Below are 14141 nucleotides of genomic sequence, written 5' to 3' on the forward strand. Positions count from 1 at the left end.
GTGTTGTTTAAAAATTACACTACACCATTCCTGACCCTTTTATTTTCCACATAATTAGTCTTATTAATAATCAACAAGTCCCGGGTCGAATCCGATACCGATACCGATACCAATAGTATATGTCACATGTAGTTTCCGGTTGTAGTTACCTGTTACCTTCTGTAAATCCCTCCTCTATCAGGATAACCTCGAATTATTCGAGAAGTTGTTTAATATCTATGTTACACGATAGTACACTATTTAACAAGTCTGTTTTATTCCACCACAATACCACTATCAATTTTGGTTAATTAGTTAAAAAAAATTAAATTTACTTTAAAGTAAGTTTATAGTAGTTAGAAAACCAAGACGGGTTCAAACAGAAAAAAATTGAAAGCAGAGAAAACTTTGCAACTTACAATCAGCATGACTTTATCAGATGACAAAACGAATACTAAAAATCCAGGCTAAGAATAAGTCATAGGTACTTTAATTCATTCACGGACCCGCGATGTAAAGTATTAAAAGAGTACAGTTAACAAATGTTTAGAAGAACATATACCAACATATTTTTTTGCACACATTACGACATAAAAAAATACATACGCATTACTAACTTTAGCTATTTAAATATTTGTAAATGTTCAAAATGTTTTTATTATAATAACACATACAAACACTATACAAACAATTAAAAATGGACAAATACGAGTTTTTGTACTTATAGTATAAACTTAAACAACTTTATAAAAATACAATTAAAATTGACATAATCGAATATATATATGTACGGCAAGTATCACGCTTACACATCTCAACAAAGTAAAACCATTAAAAATTGACAAAATGGAATATAATATGACTTAAAGTTACTTTTTAAAGTAAACGCATATCATTTCATATTAGTAAATATAGATAAACTCATTAAGAAAAAATGTTTTTAAAATTTAAATCAGTCCTACCTTTGTGTGTGTCTGTTGGTGTTTATTATTTTCAGTTCGGTGCGTATCGATTTGCATGGTGAACTCTGCATGTTAATTTGGCAAAGTCATCCTGGCTTGACATTGATAGCACTTAAAAGGTAAACTACCGGTCATGCCAGGTGAGGTTAGCGTCATAATACAGCCCGTCCTTATAAAGCATAAAAAGGTTTCTTTTAGAAGAATAAAGTTAGAGCCTACCAACATTGATTAGCTTTGTTCTTTATAACTCTTGCAAACAATTCACTGTATATACTTCTGTGCCTTAATATGATAATAAATTACAAAACAATTATTACTAATCGATGAATTCAAATGTTTTGATGAGAGATTATTTGTCGAAATGCGCATCTGGTGTAGTAATATATGCACCGTTAAATCTTGTTATTATCACTGGATCGATACTTCTACTGGTGGACTATTAGTCCCCAAAGGTATTATTACCAGCTCAGTTGCTCTGTAATTCGGTACTGACATGAAAACACGGATATTGCTTCTATTAAGCAACCAACAATCAATATATGCAATTTTAGTGATAAAAATTAGGAAATCATTTGAAATTACGGAATGTATCTCTCTCATGTATAGCTCTGATCTCTTGTCCAAGTTATTAAGTTTTGGATATTTTGTCCTCGAGCATCACTGGAAAGACATTATTTGTCGAAATGCGCATATTCAACATTGTCTGAAGTTAATGAATCAAGAAAAGGAAATACCGCATGTATTGGACTCGAGGGAAAATATCAGCTCTGACCGAGAGTGCTTGTACTATAAGTTTAATGCAACAGTGTTGTGAATACCCGTTGTAACTTGTCCCGAATCACATCACCCTTTATCTTCCTATTATACTGCAGTATGCATGGGGAAAATACTTACTTTTGATTTTTTATCTAGAGTGAATGACGAATTGTATTAAACGCTTTACATATTATGTCGAGAGTTCAACATGCGGCATATTTTCTGAGAGCTCGAAAAACGACATATTATTTGGGGTGCTCGATATACGACATATTTTCTGAGTGCTCGAAATACGACATATTATCTGTAGTGCTCGACATACGACATATTATCTGAAGTGCTCGACAAACGACATATTATCTGGAGTGCTCGACGTATGACATCATCTCGATTGCTCCACATGTGACATATTATCTGGAGAGCTCGACAGGCGACATATTATCTTGTGTGGTCGACATATGACATATTATCTGACGTACTCGACATATTAAATATCATCTGGAGTGCTCCACCTATGACATATTATCTGGAGTGCTCGACAGCCGACATATTATCTGACATATTCAACATATGACATATCATTTGGAGTGCTAGACTTATGACATATCATAAGGAGTGTTTGACATACGAACTATTATTAGTAATGCTCGACATACGACATATTATCTGTAGTGCTCGACATTTGACATATTATTAGGAGTGTTTCACATACGAAATATTATAAGGAATGCTCGACATAAGACATAATATCTGGAGTGCTCGACATATGACATATCATCTGGATTGTCCGACATATGAAATATTATCTCGAGTGCTCGACATATGACATACTATCTCGGTTGCTCCACATATGAAATATCTGGAGTGCTGGACAGACCACATATTATCTCGAGTGAAGGACATATGACATATCATCTGAAGTGCTCAATTGACGACATATTATCTGAAGTGCTCAATTGACTACATATTATCTGAAGTGCTCAATTGACGACATATTATCTGGAGTGGTCGACATACATATTATCAGGAGTGTTTGAAATAGGAAATTTTATTAGGAATGCTTGACATACGACATATTATCAGGAGTGCTTGGCATACGACATATTATTTAGAGTGATCGACATACGGCATAATTACCGCTCGAGATAAAAAAAATCGAAAAGCTCTATAATTATCCAATATGGGAAGCACTCAAGTAACTTTTTTCGAGCAGTCGAAATAAATTAAATGTATTATTAGATATCACTTCGACAACAAGCTATCATCTGCTTTTTAATTATGAGTATTTCATTTATTTGTCACCAGTTAAGTGTAAATAAGTTATTGTCAAGTATAAAATCACGATCATGTCTTAGTGCAATAAGTGCACGTCGCATAACATTTCATCATATTTCCGTCATTTAAAACATTCTTGTGGTGAATTATTAGTTTAGCATGGGTAAAACCTAAATACTAAGGGCTATGTTGATAGTCTTGATATAGCTTCAAATATCACAAATTGCACAGATTTATCAAAGACAAAAGATCATGCGATATATCTTCGTATACAGTACTGGCGACAATTAATAGAGAATATCATATGGCTTTTTCAATATCACATCCGTATCATCCCGAGACACCAGTATAATCCCAAGAGCTCTGCTCGAGGGATTATATTGGTTGAGGGTTGATACGGTGTGTGATATTGAAAAAGCCATATCATATACATATAGATTCTACCACTGCATCGAGTGTGATACGATATTTATCCACTCGAGACAGTTAAATTTTCAAATTTAAAACGCGAGGCTCGCCGAGCGTTTTAAATATTTAAAATTTAACTGTCGAGAGTGGATAAATATCGTATTACACGAGATTTGGTGGTGGAATCTGTTTCTCTAATAATTTTCAAACAATACGCAGGCAAATTTATTCATTCTTTTCGAATGATTTGCAAAAAGATGTGCTCTTTCTATGTGACGTCATCAGGCATGGTCGCCTTTTTTCATGCCGTCACAATAGGAAATTCAGAGGAAAGCAAGAACATTTGACGTCATAATCGGATTTTAACCAATGAAGAACTGAGATCAAACGAACCACACGTTGATAAAAATTTTTTTATACAATGGGTGCAGAAAGGGATAAATTGATGAAGAATTAGAGAAACTATATTATGAACATATACCTCACGCAGATGTTTTTATGTGACATGACGTCATACAGGTAAGGAGGTTTGAAATGACGTCATACAGATTATAGGTTTGACATGACGTCATACAGATTAGGGGTTTGATAAAGCCTTTGCAACAGTGACTGCAATCGATGATGTGACGTCATACAGATTAAAGGTGTGATAAAGCCTTTGCAACCGTGCTGATATCGATATCATCACGGGTGGCTGATACAGCACGGTTGCCAATGATTGTATTACACATACAATTTATCTGTATTTACTACTAAGTATATAATAAAACTCAATATAACACTGTTATTTTTTTAAGAATAAAAAATAATTATCGAAGACTTATACATTCTTCTTATCTCAAGCTTGACTTAACTCATTTTTACAACAAATGTTGAAACCCCATGTTCATTCTAAAGACCCTTTGAAAATGCAGTCTGGTAAGAGTTTTTGCTCTTATGTTAATGGACCTCACTGTGACTTTGAGATAAAGAACAGCAATAAAAGCGCTGGTCCTTTCCCTTTGGTGTAGTGATTTATTTAATTAATTGATACACAATAGTGTTTCTTTTTTACAAGTTTTTTTGTAAACACGTATTTTACGAAGCAGTTCTGAACCAATAGATTAAAATACCCATACATGTTTACAAGAATGACCTGAATTCAATTTAATTTACCATTTGACAAGCTATTATGGGGAAAAATACATTTGCGTACACTAAAATATTGCGATTGGTTAACAACAATCCAACACATGATCAATAGCGAACTACTTTATGTTACTTTTAATGTACGAACAATAAAATTATTTCCACAATCGTCTATATTTCATAAACACATAAACCATTTGACTTATCATCTATCATGGACTTTTATCTTTTATCAGCATCGTAAAAGTTTATTTTGAAAATATTTATTTAATATCTACTCTGATTCTCTGTCTGGATTTGGCTATACCTTAGGTCTTTTTTGGTTTGATCCGCTCTTCAACATTTGTATTAGTTTTGAATACTCAAATATTTTGGCCTTGAGCATCACTGAAGAGACATTAATTGTCGGAATGCTCATCTGGTGCATTAAAATTGGTTCCGTTTATGTTATTAAAACAAATATGGATCCGCAAATCAATCAGTGCTTAAAGTATATGCATCAAATGTAAACACGATCTAGTGTACATCATATTTTTCGAGCTACATTCGTACGCCCTGTAAAATATATCTTCCATTGAACTCCCTTTCCGTTTAAAATACATAGTAATATATACAATTAATTTCTGAACAAATAAACCTTTTGTGAAGAAGAATGATCGGTAGTAATATTATAGGCAATCTTATGTTTCTTATTTTCTTACTCCAATAACAATCAATTTCCTTTTTAAATGGTGTCTGGCATAAGTTAGAAAGAGGTCAAGGGCGCAAGTGGATGTTTAGAAAAATATGAATTCCTCTTTAGAGAAAAAAAAGTTGTGTAAATTTACTTAGTACATGAAGCACTTTTTTTGTTTATACCATTATGTAAACGCATATTAAGTTTTATCCAAATTTTCCTAGCAAAAACACATTCTTTTTACCAGCTGCAGGCATCTAATATCAAATATGAGTTAATTGACAATCGACAAATCTCACTGAATTATATTTTATTCTGAGAACTGAATGCATTCCTGTTCACTGTTAAATGCTTTGTTTTTGTTTTTTGTGTTTATGAACAAAAAAAAAAAAAAAAAACAACTATACAATTTTCACAGATGCAGATCAATAAAACAAACAGTACCCCCAGCAGATTTAATAACAGTATCAATGCAGTGCAATCTCTGACACATATCAGGACACTACCTTCTGAACTTAAAATGAACTCTGTACAGATATTTGGTGCAAAGAACACAATGCAGGGTTCTTTTCTCCATTTTTTAAACAACTGAAAAATACATCTAAGAGAAAAACTGACCAGTTAAGGAAAAATCGAAATTTAGATGTTATACGATGTTACTTATTGAAATGATTTTTTAAAAGATTTTTGTATTTTAATGTTAATTAAGGGTAATTGTCTTTTTATTTGTATAATTTCACATACCTCTGAAGAGATGGAACATCGAAACAAGTTTGAAAAATGAACCAATTCGATGAACGTAAAACAAAATCTGCACGTGTTTGAGTGAATTTATGTGTTTGAGTTGTATAAAGTAGTTACGAAAAAGTTCCCTAAACATCCTTGAATTCTAAATAGAAATAGATTTAGTTAAAACAATCAATCACAACTGTCCTTGGCTTTTACATCTAGATTTTTATGTCCATCTGTGGTTAACAAACAATAAAACAAAATGTTTTATTTTTTTTCATTACATACGATTTTTATGTTCATATATGTGGTTAACTAACACCAACACTATTCATTACATTTTTATCATTTTAATTGGTTTAAATTGATTGATGAAGGTTAATGTTATACCTGTGCTATTGTTTGAGAAAATATAACTTCTAGTATATGGATTTTATTAGGTCAATTTGATTTTCATTTCGGTATGTCTATTATGCTAAAAAAAGTTATATTTTTCCAACAATAATACAAGTATAACCTTAACCACCTTTATCAATTAATTTAAACCAATTAAAAATTATGACATTGTCATAAGTAGTAGAAGAAATAAATGAAATTGACAGAGTCTTTGTATCCCGAATAAGTGTTAATGCAGTGATTTCTGTGAAAATAACCTATACCGACAGATGATAATCTATCTAGAGCTCGCCATACAGTCAGGTGTTTCTCCACCGTTAACGATCGTTATGTGCTTGTAGACTTCCGAACCTGCAACCACTTAATATCCTCCCGACCTGGGACGAATACATGGGCCCAAATTAACATGTTACTTTAACTCTGATAAGTGAATTGACGAAAGGTATATATAAGAACGTACAACAAAATCAGTAAAGTAAAATAAATTAATATAATTTCATACGGTTGAACGTAGTGAATTAGAGTGAACATTTTTTCTCTTGTCTTTTTCATGATGTATAGGTGTCGTACCTATCGTACGGTCAGTTTCCCGCCGAAACAGGGGTTTCGGTCATTCAGCACGACAGCGCCAAAGCGATCGGTTCTAAAATTACTTGGTAAATTTTAATTTATTTAATTAGTTCCCCCTTTTTATTAATAAGATAAGATGGATAGGACTGGAGGGTTGTTTTTTCTTTTTGGTATTATGTTGTGTGAAGTATATATTTGTATATATATACATATGTGTTTGTTGAATGTTCATGTGTAATTAACAAATTTAATAAACTGAGCAGCGGCGTTGTCGTGTAGCTTTGCACTTTAGTTATGAGTTTTTGTATTCTTCATACTTCAACAGTATGCTTTTACCTTTACAAGGTTTTTTCAAAAGCGTACGTTATTATGGGGTGACGTACACGAGACTAGTATTTGGGGTGAAGTTCTTTTAATACAGAATGAATGTTGTTACAAGAGAATGATACTTAAGTATAATTATATTGAATAAGACCATGGGAAGCCCAGGTACTCAAAGTAAACCAAAACAATATTTTTCGACGATGCCGTCAAAAAACGTCAAAAAGACACGAGACGCAAATGTTGATAAAAAATTTGACAACTAATTTGATGGAAAGGTCTATTATGCTCTAACGTAAACATTTCAAGGACATAATCTACACTTAGTTGCTTTATAAATCATGTTATCATAAAGAACTGGATGAGAAATACATCTGTTAAATTCTGCAAGTGTAATCATATTTTCAAAAATCATCTCTATTGTGTTCACAGATATCAGGGATGTTAGTACATACACGTACATATCGAACCAGCTTAGAAATAACCACTCCATAAGAAGAAGGAGCCGAAATTTATTCGTTGAGGTTACATATAGAACCATTCTGATACCCTGTTGAATGTTATTAGATTTTAAAACTCCAATGTCAACAGATGTTTATTGCCTGATGATAAAGCGAATTCACAAATAGTAAGGTGAACATTAATATCGAGTTGACATAGAGGTCATCTATAAAAATTTCCAATAATTGCCATAATTAAATCGTAAAATATTCTATTGATATAATTTTATCATGGTGGCATGTCACTAATTTCGATCATATTTGTCCCTAGTCATTTAAGATCAAAACGTGCATTTTACAAACCAGTAAAGAAAAGTCAAATTGAGACATGATTAATTCAGCAAACATCTTTATCAATTTAAGCATTTGTGATTAGCCGTTAATGTATTTTTATTATCGAGAATATCGGACAGGTAAAAAGGTTTTGTCAATACTAAAAGTAATACTTATGAATATTTAATATTATATGCATTTCTTAAGTGCGAGAATGTTGAAACTTAAAATATAGAATTGTAAATGGATTTTTGAAAAATAAAATAATGGATTATTGTGCTAACCGAATATTTCATTTCCGTTTCAATCTCTTTCGAGGAGGACACATTTTTTTTATTGTACAACTAAGCAACACCTCGATCCTAGAGGGCAGTTATAGTTTGATGTAGATTCAATATTTTATCAAAGTCTTATAACTTGTATAACATAAAACATTCGAATAAATATATAAAACATAGCGTATATTAAACTAACAGTAAAACATCATAAGATTAAATACTAAAACATATACAAGCGCCATTATATTAAGAATTATGAGAGACTATTAAATGAATTATTATATACAATATCTTACATAATTTTAAAACTATATTTATTTAAGATTTAAGTTACATCACCCGCTATCTATGAATAAGAAAATTGTTCATCTACATAAAATATTAAAGCAGGTTTTAGCAACTACCTGACAAAGTTCTTCATTTCTGAAAAATAACATTACATGTATGTTTCATTATAATACGTTATTTTGATTGGCTAACAGCAATCTCGCGTCATTCTGAAATTAACATTCATTTCAAAAATGAAATGTAACATTCATGATGACACGAGCTTCCACAATAAAGTGCACAGGCAAATAAAAGAAAAACTTGATAGAAATCGTGTTTTCATGATCCTAGCAAACAAATGTAAATAAATTATTAGTAATGAATGATTTTTAATTTTATAGGGTTGTAAAAGCCCTAACCGTGCGCACATTTCTAGAATGAAGCGCTTCCGCGCTTCATACAAAATGCACTTCAGTCAACGCTTTTACACCCCAATAAATTTACAAAAAGAAGCATTCAATTCTTAAATAAAAATACAAATGTATTTCAGCTTGTTCACAACGGTTCTTTAATCTAATTAAAACGACCAATAATTTATTATTGATTGTTTTCTAGTGTAAAATCGATTTTAATATATCTTTGTTTTGATGTCTGGTGACACTATTTAAAAAAAAACACATTGGGGTGGGCGGACAAAATTGGTCACATATATGTGAAGGGTAAAAAAAAACCCTAACATTTAAGCAAAATACAACTTCAGAGGGAGCAAACAAAGTGATATCATTTTGAATCGACACCGGCGATGGAAAAAATGAAGGACATTCATCTGATAAAAGAGAATACATAAAAAATGTACTAGCCATCAACTAGTCATATATAATGTGTAGTTAAGTCTTGTATTCTATTTGAGGGCACAATTGCCAACTGGAAAGCCGCCGTCTAAAAACCCACAATATCTCTGTATCTTATTTGGGTAAACTAATTTCAGACCATCTGTACGTTAAAGAGACAAAGAAACAGTTCTATGGAAGAGCCACTATCATGTGACTTATGGTAATCTGTAATGATAAGTTTTAGAAGCATACGAAAATATCCTATCTTTTAGACTGGTTCCCTGTCCTTTATCTGTTTGGCACGCAATAAGGGTGACTCAGATACCCGTATTTTATAAGAGAGAGAACCAGTCTATTCCTTCTCTATGTATCGTTATATCCGTTTGATATACAGGAAGATTGTTATGTGTCCTATAAGTATGAAATATTTGTTACTGGACGTAAAACAAGCAACTACCCCGCAATTGATCATTTAAAATATCTAACATCTTTTTTTTTACATTTCGAATAAAATGCAAAAGTACATCGAATACATATCATATTCACCAAATACCAATATGATTATGATTACGTAAATAGGTTTGACCTAGAAGGACAGTTCGAACAATCCCCTCACGAGATAAGATAACTACTGGCGTCATAATATTTCAGATTTGTAGACATGGATAGACTTCTATTAATGGTTGGATCTTTTATTTTTGTCGCAAAATGTTCAGGTATTTTTACACATTGTTTCAGTGTATTTTCAATGTTCAGAAAGTTTTTATAGTGAATGGCCATTGGTAACATGTCCTTCGAGGAGTATTTAAATCATAAGAACAGTACGATATAAAAGTCAAATTTGAGTTTCCGAAATACGCGTCTTACTTTTTCACTGAGGTTGTCAATGTAGTACTAATATTTCTAACAGATTAATACGCGAATAATAATGGTTATCGTTTATGATTAGTGATTCTATTTAGCTATTTTGGAATGGAAACATCAGTATTTTAGATGTCTCGTTTGAGAACTTGGGGTCACCAATATCTCGTACCAAAGTACGTGGACATTTTATTTATTTATTCATACATGTTTTACTAAACTTATTTGATACAGATAAGATAAGTTTTAACTTCTCATCAAAGCTGTCAGAATAATCTGTCACATAAATGTTCTATCCTAGATCAGTTGGACCCTAGAACTGTCCTTACGTAAAGCGGCCCAAAATTGGTATACGGTAAACATGTCCAGAACTATTCTAGTGAAGAACACAGCTACCAGAAACGGTTCCAAAGGTGTCAGGAAGCTGTTCTTTAGAATACTTTAAGAGTAATAAGAACTTTAGTCTTAGATGCATAATTTATTTTATTAGTTGTTATTGGCTTTGCACTAGTTGTCAGTAATTGCGAGTACTCTCAGATCTGTACTTATTGTCTTTTTGTTGTGGGGATGTATAAGTACCCTGCCATGTCCACTCTGTGTTTTGTCAGATGTATTTCTCCTTTGTATCCATCTGATGAGTTAAGCTCTTTTCAACTGATTTTTATAGTGTGTTCTTATGTTGTACTGTTACACCACTGTCTCAGGTTAGGGGGAGGGTAGGCGCCTTCAAACTAGTTTAACCCAGCCACATTCTGTATGTGCCTGTCCCAAGTCAGGAGCCTATAATTCAGTGGTTGTCGTTTGTTGCTGTATATCATATTTGTTTTTTGTTCATTATTTTGTACATAAACCAGGCCGTTAGTTTTCTCGTTCGAATTGTTTTACATTTATCATTTCGGGGCCTTTTATAGCTGACTATGCGGTATAGGTTTTACTCATTGTTGAAGGCCGTACGATGACCTATAGTTGTTAATTTCTGTGTCATTTGGTCTTGTGTGGATAGTTCTCTCATTGGCAATCATACCACATCTTCTTATTTTTATATTTATCCTTACTGTACATACGCAATGATCCTTACCAATTCCTGGGCCTCTTCTTAAGTTTTCATGTATTACATCTTTTGTTTCCGTATGCGACATGGCCTCAGATCGAAAGTTTTTAGATTTATCTACTGCCCTAACATGCAATTTTTATTTCAATAGGACTAACAGTTATTGGAGAAAACCAATGTAGCAACGGACTAAGTGTTTTGAATGTCTGTTTCTGTCATCAAGGATGGACTGGAAGCGACTGTTCTATTGATATCGACGAATGTAGCAGAGGTATATTTGAACAGTAAATAATAGTTTCAGTAAACACAAACCTTTATATCAATAGTATATCATGCAACATCATTGAACATGTAAGCATCAGGTATACATGTATACAGTAAAAAGGCCTTTGATATAGTACAAACATTATTTTCCACGAGTTTGCTAAACTCCGAGTTTGAAATATTGTATTCCAAAAGTTGTCGTATTGGATAAACCACCAAGACTGCTTAAGTCTGCGAATGTTGTTTTTTTCCATACATTTTCTGGTCTGCATATTTATTAAAGATATTATGATAAAAATACTTGATTTCTATAAAAATCCGCTGAAAAGCATAGTTAAACGCATTTAGTTTCAAGTAAAATAACTCACACTAAAATCCTAGAAATGAAGAAAATGAAAAATAGATAAATGCCAGATAAGATGTAAACACAATTGAACAGCAAAGATGATGTAAGGTATACTCCAATGAAGTAGCACGTATATGTACTTGTATGTATCATGCCCTTTATTAATATCTGAATACGTTAAACTTTTCGAATGATTCATTTCATTTACAAGTTTAATCGTGTCGTCTGACAGCGAAGCTGTACTGTCACATAGGGATCATACTGTCGTCTTGTGTTATATTCGGTCGCGTCATACTTTGTTAATCAACAAATTCATAAAAAACGGCGTGACAGAATTCCACCAAACTTGCACAGATTCTTTTAAATTGCACGAAGTTTGTGCACCAACTATTTTAATATTAGATCCGAGGAATTGTTTTGTTACCCCTAGCTAAGCATGATCTTTGTCATTTATGCTTAAAGTAATTAGTAGACTCACACCTCATTTGTTTTGTTTTTACTCTTCCTCGGTGATTTATCCTATATTTTTATACCTGTCTATATTTCAGCTGCCACAAGTCCTTGTGGTGAGAGAGGAACGTGTGTAAATACACCAGGAAGTTTTCATTGTGATTGCAAAAAGTCATACGTTGGAGTGAAATGCGAACTAAAATTACATAGTTCCAATATTAGAAAACGGTTGGTTTTAGGAGGTAGTTTTGCAACACCTCCACCACCAACGTCAACTGTAAAACAAACGACAAATTCACCCCCTCCTTTCACGACAAAAGCGCCACCTATACCACAGGGCATCAAAACGCCTCAACAAATCACAGAACAGCAGGTGTCACAAGCAACGACAATTACAAAGGCTCCACCACCAATAGGATAAAATTAAGAACAGAATGGACATTCTTGTCCGGATGATGTTTTAATTTTGAATTTTTTACTTAATAAAACATTTGTATATGCATTGTGTTTAGCATAATTTTTGCGTTTACAACAGTTCTTGAAATGAATAAATTATCAGATATAATGAGTTTGTTACCACTAATAATTTTTTTGATTTTTTGATTTTTGGTGTTTTAACGCCACTTTTAAGCACCGCTTTTGGGCTATTTCGTGGCGGCCAGTTTTTTATTGGTGGAGGAAGCCGGAGTGCCCGGAGAAAACCACCGACCTTCGATAGGAAAACTGACAATCCTAGTCAATTAAGATTGGAGTCGAATGCACCCGCACGAGCGGGGTTCGAACTCACAACCTCAGTGTTGACTGGCTAGTGATTACAGTAGTAACTACTTAGACCACACTGCCACCGAGGCCCCTCACCACTAATGAACAAATATCCCTAATGATACAGAGTAAAGAAACACATTTTATACATGAGATCGGAACAGATGTTCTATGGAAGGGAGTGACGTAATGTATCACTATGTTGTGTATAACTTGTGATATTGTACAAATTATATAAATCATAATTTGTACACACGTTATGTACAGGTTATCTGTGTTTTGACACCAACAGTTTATTTGCAATGATTAACTTGCTTGATGTTTAACTCACAAAGTTATCAATTCAACCAACCAATAAGAGTCGTCTTCTTTGGCATTATGCTGCAAATGAGTACACCAGATTGGGTTAGATTCTATATATATATTTTGGCTCATAGCAGTCGTAGTCTAATGCCATTATAAAGGATGTGTTTCAATGTTGTGCATACGACGGCAGCCTGAAACTATGCAAATATGACAGAGATAAGCTACATCAAAGACATTGAGAGTGTACAAGCTATTTTTTCTGCTCTTTTATGTACAAAACAAATGTTGTGAACAATCATGGGTTTCAAAAAAGATGATAGTATAGTTAAAACACGTTCACTTGCACAAGTTTACACATTAATATGAAAATAAAACATTATGTAAATTACTAAATGAGAACGTAATTGCACACAATCTGTTCAATTTTGGCTATGGTGCACATTACATGACTATATAGCTTAACCGAGTCCCTTTTTATACAATTGTCGACGCAAAAGTTTGGGTTTAAGCTTATTAACAAAACAATATGAAATAAGGAGATGTGGTATGGTTGCCAATGAAACAACTACCCATAACAATCCAAATGACGTGGATTTAAGCCATTATAGACCACCGAACAGTCTTCAAAAATGAGCAAAACTCATAGCGTATGAAAGGTTCCGATATGACACAATGTGAATCAATTCGAACGAAAAAACTATCGGCCAACTTTAATACAAATGAATAAGCATAGAATGAATGTAACAGACA

General features: G+C 32.8%; 1 protein-coding gene and 1 long non-coding RNA gene across 3 annotated transcripts in view; one reads left to right on the forward strand and one right to left on the reverse strand.

The window, feature by feature from the left end:
• LOC127710536 (retinal-binding protein-like) overlaps positions 1 to 1075 on the reverse strand; it is a 26165-nt gene extending 25090 nt beyond the window's left edge. Inside the window, exon 1 of the mRNA XM_052216468.1 lies at positions 942 to 1075. The gene's annotated coding sequence lies outside the window, so the exon portion shown is untranslated. The remainder of the gene's footprint in view (positions 1 to 941) is intronic.
• Positions 1 to 12888, forward strand: part of LOC127710551 (uncharacterized) — a 14574-nt gene extending 1686 nt beyond the window's left edge. The window contains exons 2-4 of one of the 2 annotated variants that reach the window (XR_007986223.1): positions 7633 to 7724; positions 11415 to 11534; positions 12422 to 12888. This is a non-coding gene — a long non-coding RNA (uncharacterized LOC127710551). The remainder of the gene's footprint in view (positions 1 to 7632; positions 7725 to 11414; positions 11535 to 12421) is intronic. The other variant, XR_007986224.1, reaches the window with a different exon arrangement.
• Positions 12889 to 14141: the final 1253 nt, after the last annotated feature.

This window comes from Mytilus californianus, unplaced genomic scaffold, assembly GCF_021869535.1.
Source record: "Mytilus californianus isolate M0D057914Y unplaced genomic scaffold, xbMytCali1.0.p SCAF_8, whole genome shotgun sequence".
Lineage (NCBI taxonomy): Eukaryota > Metazoa > Mollusca > Bivalvia > Mytilida > Mytilidae > Mytilus > Mytilus californianus.